The sequence below is a fragment of the Hippopotamus amphibius genome, chromosome 13 (genome assembly GCF_030028045.1).
Source record: "Hippopotamus amphibius kiboko isolate mHipAmp2 chromosome 13, mHipAmp2.hap2, whole genome shotgun sequence".
Taxonomy (NCBI): Eukaryota; Metazoa; Chordata; class Mammalia; order Artiodactyla; family Hippopotamidae; genus Hippopotamus; species Hippopotamus amphibius.
This window is the reverse complement of record NC_080198.1, coordinates 99,790,387-99,816,290: the sequence shown is the minus strand read 5'-3', so window position 1 is coordinate 99,816,290 and position 25,904 is coordinate 99,790,387. Positions and strand designations below refer to the sequence as shown.

The 25,904-nt window shown below is 55.9% G+C and overlaps 1 protein-coding gene across 1 annotated transcript in view; it reads right to left on the bottom strand.

Moving 5' to 3' along the window:
* Positions 1–25,904, bottom strand: part of SORCS2 (sortilin related VPS10 domain containing receptor 2) — a 489,055-nt gene that overhangs the window by 304,123 nt on the left and 159,028 nt on the right. The window lies entirely within an intron of this gene.

The following is a 25,904-nucleotide window of genomic DNA, read 5'->3' as shown; positions in this document are numbered from 1 at the left end:
ATCCAAGATTTGGGGTCTCTCCACTGTCAGCTGCCCAGGCAAGCCCTGGGAGTCCCGGCCACCTTGCCCCTGAGCATCAGACCCGGCGCTGGTTTCTGCTCCGAGAACTCACTCTGCTCCTCAGAATGCTGTTGGGGACATCCCAGCCCTGTGAGGTCCACCCAGCAGCTGCCACGCGGCGGGAATCACTCCATCTCAGCCCTAGACTATCTCAAACTGTGGTCCTAGGGGTGCTGCGGCGGTGGTCCCGGCGAGCACAGAACACAACGGGCAAGGCATCCAAAGAGGGGCTTTGCCCCTCCAGCACTTTCGAGAATGACCAGCAGCCAGCCAGAAACAGCTAAAAGACAAGGGCATCCCCAGAAGTACGTGCTGTCATCACATTCCCCGGAGCGGCGGCTGATGGCAGAGCCACGGACTGTGGGCTGGGAAGACGAGCGAGGACAGCCGGGACAGCCAGAGGGGCCCGTGAATCATCGCCGGCACACACACTTTTTATTGGTGCTAAACTATTCACCGTACACACTGGGCCCACTTAGCAAGGCGTCTTCATTTCATGCCTGTGCAGCAAATGCAACTGTTTATAAAAATGAAAATAAATGTGTGTAAGAGCATCCAAAAGTTCTCCCCCACAAAATGTATGAACAACAAGGAAACAAGGCTTCTTTCACCTGCCGGGCGGGAAAAGAGCCCCCTCCCCAATGACTTCACAAGCCGCTGCATTTTCACGTACATCAAATTTCATTTCACTCACTGCCAGACCCTATTAGCTGCTCCTAACACTCCCGTTGCCATGGGAACCCCGGGAGGTAAAGTGGGAGCAGCCCCTGGGTCCCAGCGGAGCCATTGGCCTGGTTAATTTGGGGTCACCCCACTGGCCATCCCCAAGTTTCCTTCCTTCTCACGAGCAGGACTCGCTCTGCTCTCCATCTTTGGGGGTGTAGGCGCTACAGCAGCTGGGCTGGTCTTTCCCTGGTGATTAAAGCGGGGAAGATATAAGGAGAAGATGTCAAGTGAAACGGGACAGTGTGCATTTTAGAGGCAGCAATGATTAAAAAAAAAACCCTGAGGTCTTGTCACTGGAGGCGCGATCAGCCTGCCTTGCTTGGGAACAAAGCGATTTTCTCCTGCCGGGCTCTCAGGCTGCCCAAGTCACGCAGGAATCCTCTGAAGATCGGGGAAGGCAGCAGAATGACAGGCCCTGGACGTGCAGGAGACAAGCGTATTTTTAACCTATTGATTTATATTTTATAGTCTTGCCGTTCCCAGAGGGGATTTCAAGAAGCGGGAGTGTGAGAGCTGGAAGGGACCTCAAAGTCTGTTTAATCCAGCCTCATCCAGGGTGAAACCCTCACTCCCCATCCTTTTCGAGCACCTGCCATCTGGGCTCTGCGCGCACACCTGGAGGGGTGGGGGGCTCAGCCCCTACCTCGGCGCTCGGGTCCCTCCGTGGGCTGAGCCCAGCCTCCTGGTAACTTCTGCCCTTGTGGACTCGTTCTGCCACTGGGGATGATCACTGAGGGGTTCCCCCTCCCACGCCCTTCTGGGTGAGATTCCCCACTCACGCCCACCCCCTTCATTCTAAGCTGCAGCCATTCCTGGCCTTTGCACAAACGGGTCCTCATCTTGGGATCCTCTTGCCCCCTCCATCTCTAATTCCTTGGTTAAATCCTACTCAGCTTTCAGATCTCAGGCTAATTGACACCGCCTCCAGGAAGTCCCCCAGGCCTCTCCCCTGGATTCAATGTGCCCTCCAAACTCCTTCAGACCCTGTGCTTCTCGCTCCCCCTGCACAGCTCAAGGGGTCTGTTACCACCACTGGATAACAAGCCCTTTGAGGGAGGGGACTGGGTCTTGTTTTACGTTCCCATGCTGGGCACAATGCCTGCTGTATAATGAGCACTCAAACCACTTGTTGGAAGAAACAGAGCTGGCATTACCCAAAGTGACAATAATTAAGGCAATGAAGCTGGGCAGAGGTGATGCCCTGGGCACCCATTCACAAGCCACGTTCTTCCGTCACGCACCATCCCTGACCCACGAAGCCAGAGGAGAGTTTGGGGTCCTGAGGCCAGGACCCAGGTCGTGCCTGCTCTGGGCTGATTCTAGAAGCTGCCTGGCTGGTCAGCCTGGGGGTGGAGAGAACAGGGCAGCCCCGGCCAGCACCCCTGACTCTGTAGTTGGCAGCAGGAAGGACCCCTCTGCTTTGGGGGCAGACCCTTCAAGCCCCATGCACCTCGGTTTCTGGATCTTCAGTGAGGAAATAATACCCAGCATCCCCCGGAAGGATGAGGATGAAGCTGTCAGCAGCACCTGGGAAGGGACCCCACACACCGTGTTAACACTCACTGATGCCAACTTAGTCACCGACCTGTGGGCTCCGGGGCACGTGGTTCCCCCCCATCGTGTCTACCCCTGGGAACACTAAGGGGCCACTCCTGTTATGATCCCTGTTTGGCAGATGAAACTACCGCAGAGAAGCTTAAATACTGTGCCCAAAACGACTCATCCAGGAAGCAGGCGAGCTGGGATGTGATCCCGAACTATGGGACTTCAGAGCTCGGCTCTTAACTGCCCGGCTAAACCCATGTTCCTGAAGAAATGTCTATGCAACGTTGTTTCAAAGAACTAAAGAATATGACAGTGCCTTCTGGGGTCCTCAGCTAGCGGGTTTGGAAATGAAATCTCCCAGGAGCTATTTTTCCAGCGGCTGGTGTGTTACCACAGCTATGGGGCGCTTTGATCTGGGTGGGAGAAAAATCCAGAATGTGAGTTGGAGCTTCTGTGTCCTGGCCTTTGCCAAGGGTCCCCTCCCCCCGCCAGAGGCTGCCTGAGCCCACAGCCTGGTGGAGTCTTTTAGGATGGCAGGGAATAGCCAAGGAGAAGGCAAAGATTGCGAGCTGCCCCTGCCCAAGGGAGGACAGGCCACAGCACCACTGTCACCACAGTCACCCGCGCGGCCGGTTTTCTCTCTTCCGCTCCTCCGGGCCCTGGGGGTGGGCAGCCTCACAGTGGGGGCGCTGCCCCCACCCAGCACGTTTAGAGCATCGGCTCATCGGGGCCTCCGTCGGCCGCCCCGGGGACGGATCGCTACTACTGTCCCCATTTTACTGATGAGGAAACCGAGGCACAGAACTGACAAGAAGCTTGACATCGTACGCGGCAGAACCAGGGCCTCTTGTGGCCAATCCAGGGCCTTCGTTTGCTCCGTTTCCATCCCCCGACTTCCCCGTGACGTCTGCCTTCCCGGCACGGGAGGCACCGACGCCCCGGCCCCCTGCCTGTGCCCTCACCCGGGTCCAGCCCAGCAGCCCTCCACCCTGAGAGGCAGTGGCCCCAGAGGAGCCAACCTCTCTGGACTTCCCCAAACCTGCCTGTGGCTGAGGCTGCTGGGCCGGAAGGTTCGTGAAGGCAGGGGTTATGGTGAGTTCTCCTTTTTTTTTTTTTTTTAATTATTTTTTTGGGGGGTACACCAAGTTCAATCATCTGTTTTTATACATGAACTCAGTGACGAAAACTCGAGGTGAGTTCTCCTTTGATCCACCCTAAATGCCCAGAGCTTAGCACAGAGCAGAAGTTCACCAAGTGTTTGCTGAGTGAATGAGGGAGTGAGTGGATGTGTCGGTAAGAAAACGAAGGAGCATCCCCGCATAGAAGCTGATGGCGAGAGGGACCAGCATCTGTCCTTCAGGCCGAGCCGCAGCCAGCCCCGCTACCCCGATGCCCGGTCCCCCGCAGAGCCTGCCCACCGGGCCACCCCGCCTCCTGACCCCTGCGGACACCACCCGAGGGTGCAGAGCACGCCCTGCTCTTGAGGCCCAAGGCCCACTCACGGCAATGCCCAGCCCGGCCCTCAGGCGAGGAAGCCCAGGAACCCTGGCGCACGTGGAACCCCACCCCGCGTACCCAGCGAGAGCCCAGCGGGCGTGCCCGGCAGCCGGGCCAGTGGGCGGGCACCGACCTGTGCAGGGGCGGGGCCTGCGCTCAGGAGGCCCTGTGCTTGGTTTCATGCTCTGCTGTCATTGTGTCTTGAAACGCTTAAAAAGTTTGAACAGGGGCCCTCGGTTTTCACGACGCACCGGACTCTGCAAATAGAGTAGCGGGTCCCCAGGCAGCTGCCCGCTGCTCTGATGTTCCCAAGTTCAATGCCCCTCCAGCTCCCCATGCACTGGAGAGAGCGCGTCTGCTGGACACCCAGTTCCACCAAGCCTGCTGAGCCCCGTCTCCCTGGGCAGGCAAGCAAGGAGGGCAGGTCAAGGTCAGGGGCCAGAAGGAGGCCCACGTGGGCATAGATTAAACACCAGAAACCACGGGAACCTGGGGCCGTTTCACCCAGTGCCTCATTCTAGAAGTGGGGAAAGTGAGGTTCAGAGAGGGGAAGGGGCTCAGTGGGGACAGACCCTGGTCCCCAGAGATCCTGGTCCAGGGCCCAGCCATGCATCCACTGACCCTCGAGTGATTCCAGGGACGGGCCAGGTGGACCGTGCCAGCCTGCTCCTCATTGCAGGTGGCCGACGGCGCTCTCCCCAGGAAGGGAAGGAAACCCTGGTGTCCACGCTCCGCTCTCGGAGAGACCCTCGGGTGGGCAGCCAAGCCCCCACCTCCATCACCACCAGCCTGTGCCCTGCCCCCACTCCACAGCTCAGTTCCAAACCCAACAGTGAGTCATTCAATGTGCTCTTCTCTCTTCTCTCCAGTGAACCTGTTAAATTCACTTTGCAACAAGGCATCGGGCCTGTGTCTCAAAGCCCCTGAAAGGGGCTCATGGTAACAGCCTGGTAGCTGGAGGAAGCCCTGGCCACCAGCCGAGGGCCCTGATGTGTCATGAACAGACCTCTCACTCTGAGGGGAGGCTGCCCAGGGCTGACAGAGGCCAGTCCCCACTTCTAACAGCGTCCGCTGTGCTGCTTATATTTTCTCCCTCAGGTCTCGCTCACACTTCTGGCACCGCTTCTCAGATGCATTAGAATAAAACAAAGTGGGGCAGCGTGGTCGGGAGACCGTGGCCAGAATCAGTTAAACCCTCAGCCTCAGTTTCCTCATCTGTGAGATGGAGCTGATTCACGTATGACCTCATAAGGCTGTGGGAGGGTGATGTCCATCTACACGAGCTTATACCAGAAATCAGAACACAGATACCAGGGCTAAGGCTTTGCCCCCTGCGTGGCCACCGGCACATTTCTAGGTCAGCTATTTCTGGAATCCTGGGGTTGGGTTTACAAGAACATCACCACTGATGGAAAGTTCCTGGAGCATCTTCCCCTTGGTCGGTACCCAGTCAGGTCAGAGTCAGCAAGGCAGTGATGGGCTTTTTGAGGGGCCGAGATGAGCTGGTTTAACCCCAGCACCTGTACGGGTTTCACCGAGCTTCATCTTCACCAAGTTTGCCATTAGGAGTGCTCAGCATTGCCACTCAAAATGTGCCCATCTCAGAATGAGACACAACCAGATCACCTCCAATCCAGGGCCCTGAGTCTTCCAAACAGCTAATAGGAATGGACTTCGAAGCAGCCTTAAACTTGTGTGCCACCCAAGAGCTCAAGAATAATCAGAAAATAATAACAAACACTCAGGCTTAATTCTGCTGTCAATCAATAAGCATGTTGCAAAAAAAAAGGGGGGGTGGGGGGGCAGGAAGAACTCAGGGCTCATCCTGAACTCTGAAATCAACTTCCCAACAGAAAAACAGAAAACTTAGAATTGACGCCCTAGGAGGCCCCCTGCATCACTGATGTCCTCCAGGCCAAGCAGAATGGGTCCAGCCATGGTGTGGTCGAGCCTGGGGCCTCACTGCTCACAGTGGGGTCTGGACCAGCCACACAGGCTCCTCAGGAGCTCCCAGAAGTGCAGAACCTGAGTGAGGCCCCACCCCAAATCTGCTGATTCAGAATCTGCGCTTTGATGTTTGAGAAGCTGCACGGGCAGGTCCTTGCCTCCCCAGGCTTGGATCCCATCTGCTCACCTACATGAGAAGCTGGGTCGCCTCATATCACTCAGGAGAGCCCTGATCTCTCCATCCTCACACTGCTGACCTGTTCCCACTGAACTGGCAGCAAACACACACCACCCTCAGGCAGGCACTCACTGCCATGACTTTCAGTCACCCCAGGGCCTTTGCATGTGCTGATACCTGCATGTAGAGTGCTTTTCTGCCCCTCTGCACTAGCTCCCTCCTTCTGCTGAGTGAATTAATCAGTTGAAAATTGGCTCCGGTACTTCCTAGGTGGCACAGTGGTTGAGAATCCGTCTGCCAAAGCAGGGGACATGGGTTCGATCCGTCCTCCAGGAGGATCCCACATGCCACAGAGCAACTAAGCCCGTGAGCCACAACTGTTGAGTCCATGTGCCACAGCTACTGAAGCCCACACACCTAGAGTGCATTGAGGAGCCCGCACACCTCAATGAAGAGCAGCCCCCGCTCGCCGCAACTAGAGAAAGCCCATGTGCAGCATCGAAGACCCAACGCAGCCAATATAAATAAATAAATAAATAAATAAATAAATAAATAAATAAATTTATTAAAAAAAGAAAGAAAGAAAATTGGCTCCAAAAAGCCAAGACTGTCTCTTGTGTGGGCTTTCCCCACCCTCACCCCACCTGTCCACTTGCCCAGGTGTGGAAGTTGACTCTGGAATGTGTACGACAGTCCACCATCTTGGAACAAGAACTCATGGGTTTAGGAGCCCACCTGAGGACTGAGGACAGAAAGGGGAAGGATCCAGCCCAGGGTCACCTGGTAGGTATGTCCCCTGGCAGAACCCCCCTCCTGGCTCTCTGCACTGTGATGCACTGCCCACTATAGTAGGTCAAGGTCTTTTACCAAACCTCTAGTGATAACAGTGATGACAGCAAATGCTTATACACCACCCACTCTGCACTTTACATCCACCAACTGCTCCATTACACAGATGAACAAGTTGAGGAACAGAAAGATAAAACAATGGCTTCAAGATCATGACAGATTGTGCATGATGGTCCTTGGATATGGGAACAAGTAAAACAAATTAGGAATCAAATGTTAGGAAGAGAAAAGGGAGGTCAAGAAAGAAGGCAGAGAATAAGATTTTTTATGGTGACTTCAAGTATTCATTCAACAAACAGTCTAATCTCTCCACACGCCAGGCATGAAGAGCCACAGAGAAGAAGGCAGCCAGGGACCCAGAGCCCGTTGATGATGACATTCCCCCTGCACGTACGCTTCTGGGACTCTCAGAAGAGCACTGCTCAGGTGTAGGTATGTTTCTCGCTCTCTGTAAACATGTGTTCACGTATAGAAAGCATGGGAGGCCACCCACACGTGGCGATCTTTCCATACGATATTATGGAGAGATTGTGGGACACACCCACATGCAAAGGGATGCTTTCTGTACCAAGCTGTGAGCTAAAGGCACCCCAGGTGAGCCTTTGTGGAGGCCTGATCCAGCCATGGCATCTTACATCCTGTTCCAAAGAAGATGAGGTTCTCAGAGAGGCCATGGGGGCCTTCCTGGGCCCTGGCGGGGGGGGGCCCTCACTGTGGAGAAGGCCTCAGCTTGTTTCACTTGCCCCACTGCTGGTCATGCCCCATCCCTTGGGCAAATTCTCTGTTCCCTTGAGTCTCAGTTTACTCATCTAATAAATGGGAACAAAAGTCCCTGCTCCATCCTCCCTAACCTCGTTGAAAGGTGACAGTGCATCGGAGAACAGATACCAAAGAACTTGTAAATGGGCACCGAGGTTCCTACATCCCAGATTAGAAGCTGAAGTTGGGGGTGGGGGCAGTGGCCACCCCAAAGGCATACTTGAGAGACAGCGGAGCTGGAACCAGACGGGTTGACCTGAGGCCAAGACCATGGCTCTTTCTAGAACAGCCCCCCAGAAAGCTCTCCCCAGCCTGAACAAAAGAGGAGGGGGCTTCCTGCTGACCCACAAGCCAGCTAGACAGCCCACTCCCCACTCCCCCAGGAAGGCCACCAGGCTCAGCACTGGGCGCCTTCACCCCAGATGCATCCTCCGCAAAGAAATCGACTCCATTTAAGAGAAATTGATTTTGCATTTATTTACCAGGGAGAGGAATCCTATTTCTCTCTGCTAAAGACTGCCGAGGGGAAGGGCGAGGGAATCCCTTAGGCTCAGAAAGCCCCACGGCAGGTGCTGGTTCCCCAAGTCGAGCCTCGGTCAATCCCAGCGCCACCTGGCAGACACCCAGGGCTGCCACCGGCCTGCCCTCATTCACTGCCACCACCCCAGGAGCCTCACCACCCTCTCCACCTGCTCCATGAAGCCCTCCTTGATTCTCCAAGCTGGGGGGATTCCCAGGTGCTCTCAGAGCCTCCCTGGAGGTTCTCACTCCCAAGTGGGGCAAGAAAGTACTTGGCAAACTGTGGGTGGCACCAGACATTTCCCTCCAGCAGAATCTTCTGCAGAACAGAGAGCCTGGGTGCCCCCCACCTGCCAGTCCCTTCCTCTGCGGATCCTGGAGGACTTCACAAGGGGGCGGCCATGTTCCTGGAGCCCGAAGGGTCTTGTCTGAACGCTGGCCCCATACCACACGAGCCGTGTACTCCCGGGCTTAACCTCTCAGGGGCTCAGTTGCCTCGTCTGTGACGCGGGGATGGTGCTGTCGGCTCCAGAGCTGGAGCAGGGATGAAATGAGGGTTGTGAGTCTATAGCGAGCTTGGGGTAGGGCCAGGGTTGGGGTCTAGGCCTAGAGTTAGGACAAAAGTTAGAGTTAGTGTGAGCTTTAGGGTTAAAGTTAGGGTTAAACTTAGGGTTGGGTTTAAAATGGGGGTACAAAGAGGGTTACAGTAAGTGCTAGATTCAGGGCTGAGGTTGGGACAAGAGTCGCATGTGCTATCTCTCTGAAACACCATTCTGCATCTGGCGGTTTGGGCAATACTTGTTCACTGATGTTTGTGAGAAACGCTGTGTGTAGCAGTGTAGGTGAGGGGCTATTGTGTCCAATGAAGTACTCGGTAAGAAGTCTGTTAAATAAATAAATTAATGCGTGGTCAGACCCACCTGCCCACCTCTGTGCCCACCCTCCCGTCTCCCCTGGCCCAAGTCCCTGCACCTTTCCACCTCCTGGGCCAGAGAGCTGCCACCTCTTTCAGGAAGCCATCCAGGATGTCTCCAGTCTAGCTTGGCGATTTGATTACATCTGATTTTCTGCCAGCAGGTGCGAGCTGAAGCATGAAGATGTTTTGGGGGCTGGACCCCATCCCCTCACCAGCATGAGGCCCATTGCAGGGGAAGGTGCACAGCCTCGGACCCGGCCCAGCCCAGCCCACGGGTGAGCCCTCACTGCTCTGCGGCCCCTCCCTGCTCTCTCGTCACCTCCCGGTCAGCAACACGGGAGGATAAAGGCCACACGTCTCCTAGTGGCTGTGATGGTGAAATGTGACAACGTGTAGAGGGCCTGGCATCCCCCTGACTCGATCGGAGGGGGGCTGGACATTGACCATACTTCCCTCCTCAATAACTAGGGTGAGACCCAGGCATGGCCGGCCTCAGGGATGCCTTACCACGCTCTTGAGTCACTCGGGCCCGAATAGGATCCCTTTCTCCCCAGAGAGCTGTGACCTCATCCGGCCATTCTGTCTTGGCTGCAGGGGGCCCGGCAGCAGCCCAGCTGCAGGAACAGAGGTCAGAGGCCACCCAGCAAGTCCTGAGTTGGACCTCACTCCAAGTCGCTGGTGGTGACGTGCAATCTCCCTCCCCAGCCCCCCACCCCCCACCAACAGGCTTAGGAAAGGCGGGAGCGAGCAGCTGGTGCTTCCAGGAGCAGGGGAGGACCTGGGAGGATCTGGGAGGATTTGGGAGGACCTGGGAGGATCGGGGAGGACCTGGGAGGATCTGGGAGGATCTAGAAGGACCTCAGAAGGGGAGACAGCTGCTCTCTGTAGATGCAGAAGCCAGATGACCCTACGGAAGGCCCGGAGTTTCAGAAGCTTTTGCCAAGACAATGAGGCAATCCAAGGACGGCATTTTCGTGGTTTGGGGAGCGGAGGGGAGGATTTCTGATGAGGGTCTGGGGTGGGAGGACACTGGTTCCTCTCCCTTCTAGGAGGAATGACAGGTGCACACAGAGGATGTTGGCCAAACAAAGCAGACAGGGCAGTCTGGATCTGAGCACCAGCTTTAATCCAAACACAGGATTCTCTGCAAAAAGGCTTGACGTCAGTTTCCTGCTTCTGACGGTAACCATCGGCGGAAGCTGGGTGAAGGATACATGGCCCTCTGAGCTATTTCTGTAACTTCTTGTTATTTTTAAATAAAAAGGTATAATAAAAAGAGAGAGAGAGACTTGAGAGACATATCAACTAGATGCAAACAAAAATAAATGGTTTGAGACTATGAAACTCCCACCTCCCCCCATCCCGAGGATCTCAGGATGTGCCCACCCAGAGGGCCCCCCGGGACACAGCTGGGCCTGCAGCCATGCTCAAGGCCACTCTCCAGCTGGCCCTGTGTTGGAGACCAAGGCCTGTCACAAACGCCCATCAGAACAGCAGCAACGGTGGGGTCCCTCTGCATGATGGGAGGGCCCAGCCCAGGTGTCCCCAGCATGTGAGGACCAGACACAAGCAGGGATGTGAGACATAAAAGAGGACGCTGGAGGCGAGAGAGAACAACTTACAAGAGCCATGGCCTTGAACCCGTGACCCTGCCCACTAGTGGCCATGGCCCCTTCTCCCTGGGGGAGACAGTAAGATGCAGGGTCCCCGACATAGGGTCCTGGGGGCCCTCCTCCTGGCCCCTGCAGTGTCCACACTGGCAGGACACTCGTCACCCAGAGCCGCTGAAGTGCGGTCTGCAGAGGCACGTGTCTTCACCTAAACCCACTTCCTGGCACAGCTGCCCAGCCTCCCTGGAGGCAGATGTGGCTTTTTTTTTTTTTTTTTTTTTTTGCAGATGTGGCTTTAGACTAACTTCCGGCCCACAGAATCCACCGCAGGTGGACAGCAGCGTGTGTGTCCCTTGGGTGCCTGAGCCACGCAAAGCTCCTCTGTATCATCCCTGTGCATTCAAATCACATGGGTTTACTCTGTCCTGGGCCCCATGCTAAGCTCTTGACAGACATTAGCTCATTTAATCCTTCCAGGAGTCCTGGTCACTGGGAAACGCGCTGCCCCCATTTCGCAGGTGAGGACATGGAGGCACACGGGGGTGGGGGTCTGCTTGCCCTCAGCTCAGCAGTGGGACTCCAGAATGCAGCCCCGAGGCCTCTGGGGTCCTGACCGGGAGAAAGGAGGCCCTTTGCCCCGTGCATCCCAGCCGAACCTGTGGGGCCAGAGGGCAGCAAAGCCTGCTTCCCGCTGTAACCAAACTCCCATCCTGAGCTTTGACCCCCAGAGGTGCCCAGTAGAGCAGGCTCAGAGCTCCTCCCTCACAGTGGATCCCAGGGCTCACGGACCCCAGCACTGCCCAACGGCCAACACACTCACTTGGTTCAGAGCTGGACGCCGCGTGCTCACGGGCTTTCCTTGACCTTGGCAGGTTGGGCCCTGGGAGCCAGGCTGGGCTCGGGGCTACCAGGGGGCCGTGGCAGCCTCCCATGCCAGCCCACCCCCGCCCGCCACGGGCTCACTGTGACCCAGCCAAGTCCCCAGTTTGCCTTCCAGCGGCTTTGCACTGCATGTTTTATGGTTCCAATTTCAGTGGGCGACGTGGATGTACTTCACCACTCCACCGAGAGCCCTCGTCCAAACAAAATGCTACGTTAAGGTTGATTTATTCATAAGGTCTCAAAAGCACCTCACGAACAGACTGACTCCCAGCGCATCCGCAGCCGGGGCCGGGCCTCCAGGCTCACCTTCGTGGCAGCACTGGGCAGGGTTTGGGGAACGAATGAACACGTGCAGGCACAGGGGGACAGCACGTGCCCGTCAGGCAGGACGGACAGCCGCCCACCCGGAACAGGCCCCACCCCCGCACACCTGTCGTTCTTCACCTTCATCCCGCCCTCCTCCCCCCAGCCTTCAGCTCACTGTTCCTAAACAGCCTTACCCCCCGCCCCCACCCCCGCCCCTCCCCACTCCGCCCAGGAACTCACTGCTGGCACGTCCGTCTGGGAAGTCTTCCGGAACCCTCTGCCCATCCCCCACTCTGCGCCCCCACAGAGCCTGGGTGTAGTGGGTTGGATGAAGTCCCCCCAAAGGTTGTCCACCAGGAGCCGGTGAATGTGACCTTATTTGGGAAAAGGGCCTTTGAGGATGCATCAGTACTTGGGAGATCTCAAGATCATCCTGGGTTACATGAGTGGGCCCTAGACTCCGTGACAAGTGTTCTTATGAAGAAGAGGAGAAACGACACACTGAGATGCCCTGAGAAGATGAAGGCAGAGGTCGGGGTGATGCTTCCACGGTCCAAGGAATGCCAAGAATGGCCAGCAAAGCCCCAGAAGCTGGGGGAGAGGCCTGGAACAGAGTCTCAGCCTCAGAAGGACCCGACCCTGCCCACTCATCGACCCTGGACTTCCAGCCTCCAGGCTGTGGGAGAATACATTTCTGCTGTTTAACCACTCAGTTTGTGGTACTTTGTTATGGCGGCCTCAGGACACTGACACAGGCACTCACCCATTTCCCAGACGGGGACACCGAGGCTCAGCTTTTTGGAGGTGACAGCTGGGAAGGGGCGTGGCTGGGGTCTCCACTGGGGGCTGCCAGACTCCGCAGTCAGGGACCCCTATCACTGCCCCAGGCGCCCCTTCACATAGAGCTGGCCACAGACAGAAGGGGGAACTGGGAGGCTCCACACAGCAGCCCAGCTCCCCGGGGGTCCCTACGCCCACCCTCCCCAAGTTCCCCTTGGAGGATGCTGGGCTCCCACCACGGGCTGTGCCTCAACAGAGAGCAGGTGAAAGGGAGCGCAGGCCTCCATCAATCAGCCACCTTCACGGGCACGGAGCCCAGTGTTTTAAGAAAGAGAGGGGAGAACTAAGCTTTGAAAGTCTCCCCATAAATCAAAATCAGTCAGCAGAAAATAAATGTAGGAACATGACCGATCTGTGGAAAATGGCATTTTTACATCAAATCTGTTTAATGGATAAAGTATATTTTAATAGGTGGGTCTGCGTAGATGTTTCCGCCTCATCTGTCCTTTAAAAATATTATTTACTCCCCATTTCTCATGACCTGATTGAATTTTAATTTCACCCATCCTTCCTTTTTAATAGTCACTGTAAGTAAAATTTTTAATACAATTACAGGATTTTTTTCTTTTGGCCATCCCTATTCAGAATGATGCTCTGTGTCTCTACCTGGGAAAGTTGGCATTTTTCAGATCTATTTACGGTAATAAAAGGTAATTGGAGAAGTCGTGATGCGGCGGGTACCACACGTCTCTCAACATAAAGAGTGCCCGGGGTATCTCCTGGAGGTGGGTGGAAAGAGCTGATCCTGTTTTTAAGACAGAAGTCCCACCCCAGGCTCCAGTGCCCTCTCCCTTCTCCCCACCAGTCTCCAGCCAGGAAACCACATGTTCATTACTTCCAAGAATTTCTCTTTGGCAACGGTGTTGTCACATCAGGATAGAGGCATCCAGAACAAAGGAAACGCAGGTGATGGGGTCGTGAAACCTTTGGCTGCACCCAACTGGGAAGGCGATTTTGGCCACGGCAGCCCCTGAACAAGGTCCCTTGACCTTACAGAGTCCAGACAGCCCGGTCGCCCACAAAGCCCTGTCCCTCAGGAGTGTCAGGAAAGTGGGGGCGGAGGTGGGGGTGGGGATTGGTGGATCAGTCACCAGCTTCGGCGGAAGCCACCAGGGCCCATCTGAGCCCTGCAAAGACTAATTTATCTTCTGAGAAAGCCAGTGGAGGAGACCAACAATGGATTCTGTCCCTGTTTCCAGAATCCGCTCCTCCAAGCCATCTGGGGTGCAAAATGACTTCTGGGGGCCTGAGGCATTTGCGCCTCTGTGGACCACTTCCTCCATAAAAAAATATTAACATTTCTAGTTTACAGCTGCACTGGTGTAAAAAAAAAAAAAAAAAGAATATATTCCTGTTATATATCAAAACATGTCCTTGACCCAAAAATTTATTTCTCGTCTTCTGATTTTAAAGGAAATTAAAACATCTTTGTGGGTCTCTAAATGTCTTGTGGGCCCGCGGCACAGAGCCCTGTGCCTGCAGGAGACCCCCCAGCAGCGCACCACAGCCCAGCCTGTTCTCCCCTCCCTGGACCCCTGGGCAGCACCCCATCCCCGCTCTCCAGACCTGCAGCCTGTCCCTCAGCACCCCCAACCTGCTGCTTCTCGAGTGCAGATGAGTCAGGATACCCAGCCCTCACCTAGGAGGACCGGGCCTCTCACATTTCCTCCGAAAGGGGACCCTGTTAAGAATCTCAGGAAATCTATAAACATGTAGGCGTATCAGCACAATCTTCCACCCCATTCCAGGGTTTACAGACCAGTCTGGGCCCCAATCAGTCTATGGGGCCAAAAATCCCTTTCCATTTCCCCCGCAGGCTGGGCAGGAAGTCAATTTCAAACTCACCTCGGTGGCCTTGACCGGTCTTGGGGCCCTCTCCGGACGGGCCTGGACTCTGTGCTTCACTGGGCCATTAAGTGTGGGGGTGGCCTGGAGATGTCACGCGGGAACTCGATTTACAACTGGTGATGCTACAGAACACAAAGGAGGACGACAAGGCCTCCACTCCCGGACGTCTCCCGCTGCCCAGACCCCTCACCTGCAGTCAAGACCTGCGGGACAAGACCCCGCATCGCTCCCCCGCTCAGCTCCAGGCGCCAGCTTTACCCCACTCCTCACCCTGAAGAGCGGTCCCCAACCCAAGGGACGCCACCTGCCCTTCGGGGTCCTCCAGAGACCTCAGAGCCTCTCCTGTCTCAGGCATTCCCGACGGCGCCGTGTCTTGTGACCTGCATCCCTTTCTTCCTCTAACCCACCCTCGTGCACTGGCCCATTTTCTCCCTGGAGGCTCCTCGAGGGTGGGCTCTGTGCCCACCGGCCTGGCATTGGGAGGGGCTGGTGCCATGAAGGGGGTTTGTTCCTCCTCCTCATCACCACCAACTGCATGGCATCCTGCCCCCTCTGACGCCCACAGTTGAGATCTGTCCCTCCCGGAGTTCAAGGACCAAGGGCTTGCCCATCCCGCCTCCCCAGCGCCTGGTGCACAATAGGCCCTCTGGCTGCCAGTGGCTGCAGGCCAGGGTTGGTGCAGCCGTCCTCGGGCCGACACGTTGAAGGGGGCGGGAATGACCCTGCCCCTCCCACTGGGACATCTCGGGAGGCTTGGGATTAGAGTACCCGCTATTCTGGGACATTTTTTCAAAGAAAGTTCAAATCCTACTTTGAGTAAGAAACAGTGGAGGGGGTGGGGCAGCTGGAGGAGCCTTTCTTTCTGCACCCAGACCCCGCTCACTCACCCACCACGCAGTGGCCACGCTGCCAGCAGTGCCACGCTTGAGGGGAATCAGCCTTCCCCAGGGAGGAGGAGGAGGAAGACGGCTTTGGGAAAGCGGGCTTTCTGCGGAAAGGGGTGGGGGGGTGGGGCACAGGAGGGGCCTTTGATGGCACCTCCGGGGAAGGCTGCCCCTAATTCGGGGCAGCCTTGAGCACAGCCTGCTCCCCTTGGGGCTCGTCTCCCGGCTCTGGGCTCCCCGTCCCTCTGGCAGCCCCGGTGCCCGAACGCGCTGCAGGTCATGGTGGACGCCTGGCCCCATTCAGACAGGCCCAGGCAGGCTCGTCAGCGTCGGGCAGCCAAACGGCTGGAGAAACCCGTGTCTGATCACTCAGGAGTCACCTTCCACGTCCGCACCACAATCAGCCACCAGGACAGTCCCGTACGACGTTCTTTTTTTAAATCAACCCACGTCTTTTACCTAAACAGGAACGTTTCACAGCGTCTCTATAAATGAAAAAGGGAGCACGTCTGACACAGCAGTCACTGGAAAGCAACCACAAGACAAACACAACGAAGACAATGCGTCCTCTCTGACCACACGTCGTGGTTTACCCGAGACGAGCCCCGGGCCTGGGGCCTGCCCTCAATTTACGAACAGGGAACCAGAGGGAGGTCAGACGCGTGCTTGCCCCTGGCCAGGCTGTGGGAAGACGGCAGCAAGGCTGTCCCCCTTCCCGGCCTCCAGGGTCATTGGATGCTCTTGTCCCGGCCCCTCCCCGGCAGCAGAAGTTCCGCTCTTTGGAAAACACTCAGCCTCTCAGGACGCAGAATCCCTGCCCTGCTCAGCTTCCTCGCCACAGCCGGCAGCCCAGGAACCCAGGGATGGGGAGCTCACTACCTCGCCGACGGAACTCCAGCAGGACGGGAAACGTCAGTGAGACTGCTGACAAGTCTCAGCAACTTCAGCTTCTGTAAAACCAGGCTGACAGCAAAAGCCCATCCCCTACGAATGCTATTTCTGTAAAGCCAAAAAGCTGTGGGAGCTCGCAGACAAGATCTGTATTCGTGGGCAGTGACTCTCTTCAAACAGAGCCAGGCTTACGTGGAGGCTCAGGTTAAGCCCCAAATCCCAGGCTGGTGTTGAGTGTGTCTTTGAGAACAGTGACCCTGGCCTCCGTCAGCCCTTAACTGGGCTTTCTGACACACGAGCACTGTCACCGAGGCTGCCTGTGGAAGACTGTGCCCCTTAGACGGAGATTCTTCTGGTGACCTCCCCAGAAACCACTTCCCTGAGCAGCCTCAGATGCTCACACCTTTTCTGGAAGTGGCTGCTACTGAGAAATCTTCAGGGCCCTGCGACCAGAGATGTCCCACATCTCCTAACCCAATCCCCAGCCAGCTCTGGGCAGCTGGGAAGACAGAATGTAGCTGGCGGACTTGGGGGAAAGGGGGGTGGGGGACCAGCCCCAGGAAGAGGCAAATGATCCCAGTCGTGCTTTGAACGTCTGAGACTAAGTATTTTAAGAAAAGCATTTTAAAAATAACATTTGGTGGTTTCTAAAAAGCAAATGTCTACAGCTGTCTTCACCATGTTTTCTAAGCATGCCACAGCATAAAAGAACATGGGGCTTTCATAGTGGTCTCAGTAAAAATCCTCCAAACAAAGCGATATAGTTCTAGCGAGTCCCTTGCCTCTGCTTAGAAAAAGAGCCCCAGAAACCCTCAGGGTCTACAAGATTCTGCCCCATTCCAGCTAAGCGGCCTTGGAAAGGCCCCCATCACTGGGCGCCTCAGGCATCCGGTCTGTAAAATGGGACTCCTATAAGATCTGCGTGCCTATTGTGAGAAGAATGTTTAGTGGGGAGACGGATACTGAGTAAGTCTCACCTGTGGATGGTGACGCCTCATTCACACACCATTACAATGGCAGCGCCACAGCCAAGAGGCCGTTTGGCTTACACACCTCATATGACGGGACGCTCCCCACTTCCCAAAGCCCCTCCTTGCGTTTAGCTGGACCCGTCTCCCCGCGTTTCTACCCATCAGCCCCAGCTCTGCCTTGTGGGACCGCACAGGCAGCATCTGCTCCCTGCAGTCGCCCTACAGACACTGCACAGCGATCCTGCCCTCCCGCTTCCCTGCCCCAGGCTCACGTGGTCTAGCTCCCACTGAACCTGCCACAGAGTCGTAAACTAGGGAGTAAACCACAGCCCGTGTGTGATTTCTGAACGAGTCCTTATTCTCAAAGCAGGTCCACCAGGAGAAGTGACCCGTTCTCCAGTTTGCCTCCCTCCACCCCAGGCACCCTCAGCCACCCTCCCGGGCACAGAGTCCAGGGCAACAGAACTCCACAATAACTGCTCGCTCCTGCTTCAGATGTGTGATCGAGACACTCATCACACCAGATCAGATAAAGATGGGCTATGTGTGATACTGGAAAACTGAGAAGGATTTGATAAAAGGCCCCCTTTTGCTGCCTGTCTCAGCCAAGGTCAATTAAAAATGCCGAGAATTAATCTGTGTCCATGTTTGACCACGGGGCCAGAAGAGAAACGTGACCCTTCCTCTAACTGAGACCGTCACAGAAGGGACCAAAGCCTGGGTGGGATGCCATGGGCAAAGCCTGGTGCACGGGGTTCTCTGAGCAGTGGGGCAGAGAAGGCACCCCATAAAGGTGCTTTGAGATATCTGAATGGACCCCCCCCCCCAATAATAAACACCAGGCAGAAGAGAAGCAATCAAGTAAACTTCAACAGAGATGATAGTTTCATTCAAGGTCACGTTCATCAACCAAACTGGTTTCGTTTCCATGGCCAAGAAGAGCCACCATCTTCCCAGATTTGTATTTGATATAAATACACCTCTAATAAATAAATATGATCCTGCTTGTCTAAATATTTCAGGTTAGCCTATGGAATTATAGCTAACAGCAGAGGGAAAACTGTATCTATAGATCCTTCATCATGAAAACCGGCATATATTGGTAACTTGTTTGAAGAGAAGAAAATGGTGGAAGGGTTGAGTTCCTGAACACAAAAAAGATCTTCATTTTTGACATCTAATTTATGAGCTCTCCCCAGGGTAAAGTCACTGTATCTTCCTCCAAAGGATGAGGAGGTGAACAGTTCTGTCGAGACCCACATGTCTGGCTGAACTGTACCTTACGTACATCAGACAGGACGCTCCCTTCGCAGGAGTGACTTGTTGTACAGCAGACCTGTCAAATCCGGCTCCAGATGGAAACTTCCTGAGCTGATGTAGCTAAATCACAAGCTTGGCATTTCATCACCAGCTGTGTCGGAGGGCGTTCCAGCATCCTGGGTGAAGGAGCATCCCGCCACCATCACACCAGGGCTAAAAACAGACCCATCTCCATCAACTTGACAAAGACAAAAAACCTGAATTAAGCGCCCTGTCTAGAATGAACAGTGACTGAAAGTTAATGATGGGGCAGATCTGGCAGAAGGATTCCAACACGCATCACGATATGGTCTCGGCTTTCAGACAGGAGGCCGAAGTGGCAGATGTTGCCGGAGCTCCAGCTGACGTCTCGGCATGTGGCTTGGTGAGACCCTCCCTTCCACTAGAATCAGACCCTTGGCGGAAGGTCTGATCTGTCAGCCCATCGCTGCCCCCCCGCTCTGGGGCTGGGCTAACACATCTGCTTGTCAACATTCAAAGCTGCGTCTGCGTGTCATCTCGGCGCTATTGACCTAGACGAGCGAGGCAGGAGCAGCGACTGTTGGGTGAGTAACTGCAGTGAAACTGTTTAACGCAATTGGCAAACACAAATCACGGGAACAAAGTCAAACAGCAACGCGAGAAAACGCGCATACACAACATTGCAAGAGTTATTTGAGATTCTATACACAGGTCCGTGCTACGCTTGCACAAACACGTTGAAAATCTCTGTGTGTGTCTGTTTCCTCCATGAGTCTATAAACTCTTGGAAGGCAACCACCGTGACCCATACCCACCTCCCGACCCCAGCCCTGGTGCAGGGCCAGTACCCAGTGGAGGAACCACACACTCCTGGTAAACGAACTAGGAGCGATGATCCTGGTAACTCTGTGAGATCCTTCCTACACGCACACGCACGTGTGAGCCCACAAAGACATGGGCACGTACACACACAGACGCAGAAGACGAGCCAGACGGAAATGTGTCTGAGTGGAAGAGCGGGTGTTAGTGAACTGTTTTCTCTTTTGCACACTTGCAGATGTTTCTGCAATACGCATGCTTTGTATTTACAGCCTGGGGGGGACATTCTCTGGCAGCAGAGGTCGTGTTCGGTACAGCTGCGCTCAGTTACAGAGCTCTGTCCAGGTGGGCTTTGAGGTGGCCAGAGAGGCACACTCCGCCATCCAACTGCGCCCGGTTACGCACCAAGAATCGCCTCCACATCTTCGCGCGTTGAATTCACCCGGCTCTTGTGTTTATATCACAGGCATTATCTGGAACTTTCTAAGCTGTAAGCATTCACCCAAATTAATCCTGATAACAACCCTATGATTACGTACTATTATCCCCGTTTACAGCCAATGCTCCAAGAAGTTAAGTAACGTGCACGCAGCTACCACGCAGCCAATGGTAGAGAAAGGGGCTGGAGTGAGACTGATGGACCAGCCAGGTCTACCCAACCAGAAATCAGACCCATTTGTTCCTGCCCTTCCCTCACCCTGTGGACACGCACAGCTCTGGCCACCCGAGAGCCTCACAGTCACCTCTAAGGATTCTTGGGTGGATGGATGCTTATTTCAGTGTAGCCGAAGTATGCAAACGTGAGTTGCTTTGTCTGTGTTTTTGTTTCGCTGCTGTTACCACTTCCACTGGGCCGGCCCAGGCTGGTTCTGGGCAGCCCGGCCAGAACTGAGATTCTCCTCCACGCAGACTGAGGCTGGGGGGCTTGGGGTCCCCTCACGCCCCCCACCTCTGCTCACAAGAACTGGACGTGTGAGACAAGGATCCCCACCCGCTGGCCCTGGCCAGCCCCCTCCAGAAATGCCACCGCACTGCACTGCCGCCAGCCCCGCGAGGCTGTCAGGCCTGGAAACAGGTCTCTCACCCAACCCAGGAGGGGGAAATGGGGGCGTTTCCACGCTCGGAGACAGAGGTCCTTGGAGCTGGCCTGGATGCTCCTGGAATTCTTCCGTTTCTCACCTGAATGAGACACTGATACAGACACCCAGCACCCTACTCAGTGATCCCGCATCCCCACGCTTGACTCGGAGGAGAAGACACAGGCGCCCCATCTCAGGCTGTTTCCCCTGGATCAGACTAGTGAGCTCCTCATCACTGGGGACAAGCAAGCAGACACCTGGGGAGGGCCCGCACAAGGTGTCCAGGGGGTTCGCACACGCCGGAGCTGGACCAGGCAGCCTCACCTGTCTCATGCCCACGTGCTGCACATGGGCTCTCCTCACGGCCATGCCAGGAGCCAGTGATGGATGGACTTGGTCAGACCCTAACCCTGTGAGGCTCCCTCCAGTCCCAGTCCAGGTTAGCGACCTGTCGATCTGTCTGCAGCCAAATCCCAACCAAAGCACGGAGGCCGACCGTAAGGCGAGCTGCGGTTGGGGTGTCCCAGCTCAAGGCCCTCCCTCCCCGAGTACTGTGCACCTGGGCAGGAGCACGCGGCCGCAGCAGAGGCAGGGTGACAGCACAGGACCCAGGCCTGTGTCCCTGCTGGGGGTGGGGCGGGGGGTGGGTAACGCAGGGCCATCGGGGCCCCCTCTGAATGCTGCCTGCAAAGCGTGGGCTTCTCGGTGACTGGAGGCCTCAGGCGCTGATGGCCACCAAGACGCCGGCCAAGACTAGGCCATGTGAGGTCAGAGGCGAATTTGGTCAGATAGTGTGAATAGAAAGGTAGGAAACAGGCAGGTCAGCCCATTTCATCTGAAAAACCAGTGCCCAGGGGTCTGGGGGTGGGGAGTGTCCCACTACTGCTGCCTACATGGCAACCGGTCTCCATGGGAGAAACTCAGCAGAAACCAGCTACTGAGTGACCAGCGGGGACGGGACCCATGGTGAGCTGAGGGCCCCCTGAACTCTGCGGCTTTCAGGGCCTGTGTGTATGCGACCCCACGGCAGCTCAGTTCATCTACATGTAATTAAAACCTACAGCTCCGAAGCCCGCGGTAAATGCCGGGAACTCCAAATCGCCCACCCGGCATCTCATGGGGTCCGGGTTCCTCTTCGAACACAGCGATCCTTGGACCCCGGGGAGAAGGAAATATAACTCCGGCTCTGACTCAATCCATTTTTTCCATCAGATAATAAATGAATAGAGACCTACCAAGACACTGAAACCTGGAGGCTGAAGAAGGTGGAGTGCCAGACCTGAGTATGAAATAATGAATTTATAATCCCTCTCAAGAGCAGTCAGGATGGAAACTGACATCACCATGGAAACCAGGGAAGTGTCATGAGGTTCTCCAGGAGGACGGAGGAGGGCCCTTCAGATGTACTCCATGAGTGAGCAAGCAGCCCTTGGGCCGGACCCTCGCCGGCCTCAGAACCATCCACCCACCAGGGTGCAAATGGGCAGCTTCTCAAACCAGGACTGGGGGGGGAGGGGCTTGTGTCCTCAGAATCTGCAGCAGGTACACAGGCGGGCACAGCCCCTTGCAAACATCCGCAGAGATGCAGCGGAAGGGTCCTCGGGACACTGAGGACCTCAGGACGAACAGCACGACTCCATGCTCCAGGTGCCGAGAACGTTCAGCAAATGCCCTGCTCTGCTTGGTGCTGGGGAAGCCTCATCCCTGCCTGCAGGAGCCCCGGAGCAGGGAGAGACCCGAGTCAGACCGAGGCCCCGGGCAGGTTCCTGGAGGGGAGATGCCTGGGAGAGGCTTGACTCAGCAGCAGGGCTGCCTGGCGGGGGGGGGGGGGGGGGGGGGGGGTGGGGATGCTCCCGGCAGGTGGACTCGGGAAGGAGGACGAAGCACAGGGTGATGAGCAGGGGAAGTGACAGGCCGTGTGCACAAAGGCAGGGACTCAGCTGGGGTAAAGCAGAACATAAAAGCCAGCAACCCCAGGCTGCAGCCAGAAGGCACTGGGCACGCGGAATACAGCCGATTTGCCCAGAGAAATACCACCTCAGCTGGGCATGAGGACGGTTACTGGGGCTGCAGGACAGCGGGGGCGGGGGGTTGGGGAGTGAAAGATGAACGGGCAGGAGACGGCCCCGGAGTTCCAACCACAGCCCCACAAAACGGCCGCGTTTGCAGACAGGCCAGAAGGGGCCATTGGAGCAGGAAAAGAGCCGCCTGATGGTGACGGGCGACCTTGTTTCTTTTTGGAAAAGCTTTGATAGTGTTGGTGTATAATTTTTCAATAAAAATTAGTCAGCCAAGCTGCCAGGGACCCTAATTTTAAATAGTTTTACTCGAGTTGTTAATTCTATTCTCAGCTTCCTTATAACTAATTATCAAGAACTGTAATGACAAAGCTCCCAGATGGCCAGTCCATCCTCTGAATACAAACTTCTCCCCTCCTCCTCCTTGCCCGGCGCCAACCTGCACACTCAGAGGAGGAAACCAGGGGTCCAACGCTCCCTCCCTCTGCCCAGGCTCATACATCGAAACGGAGGCAAAACTCTACTGCAGTCCTGTTTCTTGACCGTTTTGGTGCCATGAACACAGCTCTGGCTGGAGGTCAGGAACTTCACTTGCACTTGGTCAATTTCACTCTTAAATGCTGTTTCGGGGAACAAGAGTCACATCTTTCAGACCATCTGGGGGGCGTGACTTGACCTGTCATTAAAGACCAAGGGGTGGTCCTCCTTAGGGGAGACTCCAGGGGCTGCACCTGAGGGGGGTTAGGACCGAGCCCTGAAGGTGAGTCTGAAATCTTCCCCAGGAGGCTGGGCCCTGCTGTAGAACAGGGCTCCCTGCACGCTCTCCCCTCCCCCTGTGTGTGAAGAGGGCAGGCGGTGATGGCTGGAAAGCCCTCTGTAGGAAGAGAGATCCTTCCGTAGTTAAGCTGCCCTCCAGTCCCCCGTAAATCTTCATGCAGCCCAGAGCAGAGGATTTAGGGCCGTAGGAAGCTCAGCCTTTCAGAGGCAAAGCTGAAAGCGCAGCTGACACACAGCCCCCGGGGACGGCGTGGGAAGGCGGCGGGCGGGGGCGTCTGTCACCAGCTTGCGCTCAAGAGCTGGGATTCGGGGTCAGGTTTTGGGTCCCTGCCAAAGCCTTCATTATGCTTGGAGAATGTGCTTTTTAAATTGTCTCTTTTTGTTTTCCCACTCCCCCAAATTTATTTAAAAATAAACTGCGTGAATTCAATGCACGCTTTCACAGCCCCATAATAAGCAATTTCCTAGCGAGTGTCAGAGCCAACGCCACCTCCTGAGCGCGCACGCACCCGGGCCTGTCAGAGGTTCCCAGGAGCTCAGCAACCAACCCCCAAGAAAAGAAACGTGGCGGGGGTCCACTCGGAGGACTTGCTTGGCAACCTCCGTTTTCGGTTGTGTCCTGTCCACTGTTCCTGTGCTAGCCACCTCCACAAAGATGTTATTGTTTAATTCTCCAACAACTCTGCAGCGTAGATAAGATCATTCCTATTTTACAGATGAGGAACTCGAGACTCAGAGAGGTTAATGAATTTGCCCAAGGTCACACAGCTAGCAAGTATCAGAGCAGAAACTCAAGCCCAGGCTGTCGGAGTGCAATGCTCTGTGCCCCACAGCTGTGTTTATGGATTTGCTGGTTCCCCATTCTGGCCACTGTGTTCTGGACGCCCTGAAGATTATCGCTGCCCCTCTTAAGGTGTGACCTCACTTGAACAGTATTCCAGGTGTGGTCAGGTACAGCAGACTATCACCTCCTTTGCCGTAGACCCTATACTTCTGTTAATGCGGCCTGGTACGGAAGCGTCACACGATTCCCCTTTGGGGAGCTGGTACTCCACAGAGACCCTGGGGGTCTCTAACATCCTCTGCGGCTTGGAAAGGAGGGCCACCTGCTTCTGGGGCAGCTGGATTGGGAACCTGGGTGCACAAATTACATCCATCCCCGTAAGATTGCTTCTGTGACTCTAAGTCCCTCCGGCCAGGTCAGGATCTGCCATTAACCTGCTCACAGACTTGAGCCAGGGCCTCCCCTCATCCCCCAGTGGCCTGGGCCATGGTGTCCTTAACTATAAAAGGGGATCTGAAGGCTTGACCAAGTGGCTGCCCAACCGCGGCCTCTTAGGAGCAGGTTCTCAATCAGCGCTTCAGAGTATAAGTGAACAAATGAAGGAAGGAATGCCGTCATCCAGCAACTGTACCCCGAGGGCCTGCTGTGCGTCCGGCTCTGTTGTGAGCCAGACAGCTCCCCGCCCCGCAGAGCAGACCGCCTCGGGGGAGGGAGGTGGACAAGCCCAGATGAGGCAGCACACAGCCCACCGATGGCGACGAAGGCCGCGGAGGCGCCAGGGTGAGGGGTATGGACAGCATCTCAGAGACGGGGACACAGGGGAGGGGGAGGGGAGGAAGGAAGAGAAGGAGAGAAAGGTCAAAGAGGGGCTCCCCGCCTTTCCTTCCTGGTCCACCGGAGGACAGGAGACCTCGGAGCTGCTGAGGAGGGCGAGGGTGTTATGCGGGGATGCGGGGAGAGCCTCACCCAGGCCCGACCCTCTGCGTGTGCCTCGCAGGGGCTCACACGCCCATGCTGGTGGACGTCGCTGTGACACAAGAACAAGAGACAGAGAGCTCACGACCCGTACCTGTCGGTGGCAAATCGCACGCGCTGACAGCCCTGGGCATGTTCTGTCTGAGGGAGGGGGTGGGGGCAGCCCTGGCAGTGGCATCCGTGGTCCCTGCCAAGTAAGGCAGATGAGGGGGTGGCTGTGAATTTATGTGACACTCTGCAAAGAAGGTGACCAGCTCGCGCTCCTGGGGAGTCCCAGCGGAACGGTCCACGTCATTTATTATCATGAGTGCAGCCGTGGCTGCTGTGAGTGTCACGGGGACGAGCAGGTACGTGTCGGGTTCCCGGGGCCACAAAGCGGGCCCCCCCACCGACATAAGAGAGTCTCACCGCCCCTTCCAGGGAGGCCTGGGGCTCCACATGGCACTCGGGCAGGGCCGGCTGGTAGACACAAGATCTCTGTTTTGCATATCAGGCGCTGTTTGAGATCCTTTTTTAAAATCTTTTTTAAATTTTTATTTTTTGGCCATACCGCACGGCATGTGGGATTTTAGTTTCCTGACCAGGGATCAAACCTGGGTCCCCTGCATTGGAAGCTTGGGGTCTTAACCACTTAGACCGCCAGGGAAGTCCCTGAGATCCTTTTTGAAGAAATGGTTCTAGACCTTAAAAACATGTGAAAGCCGCTGACCACCATGTCCAAAATGGACCTCCTGACTGCACCAGATGTCCCAAGCCCAGCCCTCATCTGGGCCCCCATCTCAGGCTGCAGCACCGTCTACCCAGGTGCCCCCAAACAAAAGCCTCGGGGCCCTCCTCCCACACCCTGCCCAAGCTACCACCAATCCCCATCCATTTTCATCTCCCCCACACCCTCCACATCCCTCCAGCTCTGCTCACATCACTCCAGAGGGAGCCCCCGCCC